General features: G+C 36.6%; 1 long non-coding RNA gene across 1 annotated transcript; it reads left to right on the forward strand.

The window, feature by feature from the left end:
• The first annotated feature begins 1,776 nt into the window (after nucleotides 1-1,776).
• Nucleotides 1,777-2,143, forward strand: LOC107661331 (uncharacterized). Its single transcript, XR_001631093.1, has 2 exons — nucleotides 1,777-1,852; nucleotides 1,916-2,143. It is a non-coding gene; the product is annotated as an uncharacterized LOC107661331 (long non-coding RNA).
• The last annotated feature ends 1,525 nt before the right edge of the window (nucleotides 2,144-3,668 follow it).

Here is a 3,668-nt window from a genome sequence, read left to right on the forward strand (position 1 = left end):
CTTCTGACTTCCATTTTTCCGCACTTTTGGCACTAAAATATGGTCAAAAGTACTGCAAGCCTGTGAACAGTGATTTGCAAACGAAAACAACCCAGCAAACATTGGTCCAACATTGTCCCTGGCCAAAAATAGTTGCGGTAGGACGGCATAAATTGGTAAAAATATGTAACACAGAACATTTCCTAAAAATGCATTCAGATACGTCTGTACATCTCTACAGTTCTCTGGGGTTGCATGTATAATTGTTACCTTGACTTTTAGCGACTTGTAGTACAATATGTATACCCTGTTGTGAATCAGTTGTGAGAGGACGTCCACTAGTGACGTCCTTTACACGTGCATTTATAGTCCATCAGGACCCTCTATGAAATTCCTATGAAACATGCAAAAGCAATTGTGATTACACCTTTGTTAATACTCCAATAATTAAATTAAGTGCCCTAAGTAGTTTTTAAGAGGTTGTGAGTAATGTCCACTGACGTCCTTTACACGTCTATAGTCGACCATGACCAATTGTAAAAAAATCTGTAAATCTTTATGAAATACACAATCATTTGTATTTACATCACGATCATTTGTATTTAGTTTAATGACTTTGTATTCACAAAGTGCCATGTGTGGTTAAGTGATTGTGAAGCCACTGTATTTTAGTCATTATTCCACCGATTTTATTTTATTTTTTTAATGAAATTTATGCATATACATATGAAACAGATATATATCCGGTCACCATCTCAAGTGTGAGTTTTATGTGAATTTCCAAAACTCTGCTGCCAAGATGTTGTAACACAGGGGTGCCCACACTCGGTCCTGGAGGGCCGGTGTCCTGCAGAGTTTAGCTCCAACCCTAATCAAACACACCTGATAAATAAACTTTGACTTGACTTGACTTAACTCTGCAGGACACCGGCCCTCCAGGACCGAGATTGGGCACCCCTGTTGTAACATATCTCACGATTTTTGCAAAATCCCGCGATAGGATAGATTATCTCGCCAGAGAGCGTTAACGCATTTTCCCGTTTCTTCAAACGATCACAAGGAGAGGGCTTGAGGAGGACGCTTTGTTTTATTGTGAAAGTCGACAAATTATTAAAAATCTACTGTTGGGTAAGTACATTTTGTAGTATTTTATTAATGTGGTTGAGTTTTACTTGTTTGACATGAAGGAACCGAAAGAAATGCACACATTGTCAACTGAAATGTAGTTTGAGTTTGGCTAAAATTAGCTAACGTTAGTACGCTAAAAGTAGGGCCAGTGTGAATAAATCTAGATTTAAATTCAAAGAGAAAGGATAGTCTATGCATGACCTTGCGTTTTATTCGTATCCAAAACGAGGAGATGTGACCATGCAGTGTATGTTTCATTCATACTCGAAGCCTGAGGGCGCTCTCGCGCAGAAAGTCCAAAACGGACTCATAGAAGTACTTATGACATGCCAGCCAGAATTTACTGTTTATGTGTGTTTTTCAAGTCATCTCCAGGTAATAAACAAAGTATCTGAATAATGCAGTGCTAAGTGACATAGCATTTATTACAGTAGGCTATAGAAACTATAAATTATATTTTCTACCTTATTCTGTGATAAAAATAGGGTGTGGTATATGAACAAATCATAAAATTGACAGTAGGAAAATATAGGGAAAAAATATTACAGAATACAAATTATTGATTATTGTCCAGCAGTTTATTTGATTTCTTAGCCAATTAAAAGTAAGAAAAATAAATAAAACCTGTTAAAAGTTTAAGACATCATCTAACTCCTTATTGTCAGACATATCAGAACGGAAAAGAACCTTACTGATGGAAATACTACAGAGCTGGTGGATTTATTTATATTAAGCCACGCTGCAGGTGCATGTTATTGTAGATTTTATTATTATTATTTTTTTAAATATTCATATTCTCTTTCCTCAGATGCTGTGAAGAGGTGAAGCCCAAATGATACAGACTCAGACATGGATGCAGCAGTGCCAGAACACCTGAAGCATGCTCCAGGAAGTGCTGGGGCTTGTGGATATAAAAAATTAGCCATAAACAACTTTCACAAACTCTAAAAACATTTACACGTGTTAACCATTATCCAGTATTTTTGTTGTTTACTTGTTTGATTTATGACTGTTTAACAATAATGCAAGACTGTTAGGGGGAAAAAAAAGAGTACTGCTACAGCTCTGACTTTCATGCATCAATTGTGGAACACATGAATCTCACTCCTGAAAATGAGAGTAAACATTTTGATTTTTTTTTTTTGAAAGACTAAAAATAGTTACATATGTATTCACTGTGCTCCTGTACGTTTGTTATTTTCTTGTTTGATTAATGGCTGCTTAACATTAATGTAAAAATATTAGAGAAAATGCCATTGCCACAGACTTAACCACATTCTACTATTTTTATTTTCTTGTTTGAATTGTAGCTGTTTAACAAATGGAATACATTTGTAAAAAATGTAGTATTCACAATAAAATATGTTGTGCTAAATTAGAACAGTCTTCTTTTTACTTTAGTCCACAAATGTGTTATTGTTTGTGATACACCTGATTAAAACGTTTTATAGACGTTCAGGTCTGACTGGACCGATTTTGGACCTTTTTAGAACATATGTCAAGTTCAGATGTGCCTTTCACGATGTTGCACAATGGGTGTGTGATTATTTTATATGCAGGCTTATACTTAAATTATGCAGCAACACATTATAACAATCCAGAAGAAGACACACTTAGACGTCCAGGGACGCGCAGAAAAGACGTGGAATTCACGGCCAGATGACGTCAAAGACGTCCGTTCAACTTTCATTTTGGAACTATTTCTCAACCGTGACGGAGGGACGTCTTTTCAACGGTCATTAAACGTCCAAATGTTTGCTGGGAGATGCTTAGCGTAAACACGCCCTTGGAGCCTCTCGGATAAATTAAACACATTCACAGGCGCCGCGTAGAGAGAAAGAAGTTGAGAACTCCGAATCAAGTAAACCGAAACCTCCTTCACGTTTCCTCTCAATCAGAGCCGGGCAAACTATAAGTAGGCTAACACTGCATAGGCGCTCCGTATGTAAGGCTGGGGAAGGCTTAAAAAAATGCCCCTGCACCAATAAATTAAATCTATTACGTCTGTTTCTATCAAAGTGAATATGAATAGACAGTGTCGATTGCGGCATTAAATTAAAATCCGCTCATGTTGCACCGTATTTCATTTTAGGCGTTTTTACAGTGTTGCGCATTTTAACCAATCACACACAAGTCTGTTGAGCTTAGGAATGCAATGGCCAATCAGAAGCGTTCAGATGAGTCATCGCTGAAACTCATCAGTTTTGTCGAGTGCGCGCGCGTTCGCTGACTGAATTCCGGACTCTCATCATAAACAACAAAGCGCAGATGTACCTACAATGTAAGTAAGAGATTCATTTCACAGTGTATACAACTTCAAGTGATTATAATGATAGTTTTTTTTTTGAGAGTGCTTAAATTCGCAATAGATCAATGTTACTGATAATGTCATTTTCTGTATATAATTTATTCGCTGTTTGAATAACCGTGGAAAGGAAACGTTATATTTATCAATTTCTAGCGTTTTTATTAAATTGTAATCCCGTTAAATATAAATTCAGTCCCATTAAACATTGTTTTAGCCTACATGACACCCATGTCTGGTTCTTGCCTAAAAAGTT

The sequence above is a fragment of the Sinocyclocheilus anshuiensis genome, unplaced genomic scaffold, assembly GCF_001515605.1.
Source record: "Sinocyclocheilus anshuiensis isolate Anshui unplaced genomic scaffold, SAMN03320099.WGS_v1.1 scaffold507, whole genome shotgun sequence".
Taxonomy (NCBI): domain Eukaryota; kingdom Metazoa; phylum Chordata; class Actinopteri; order Cypriniformes; family Cyprinidae; genus Sinocyclocheilus; species Sinocyclocheilus anshuiensis.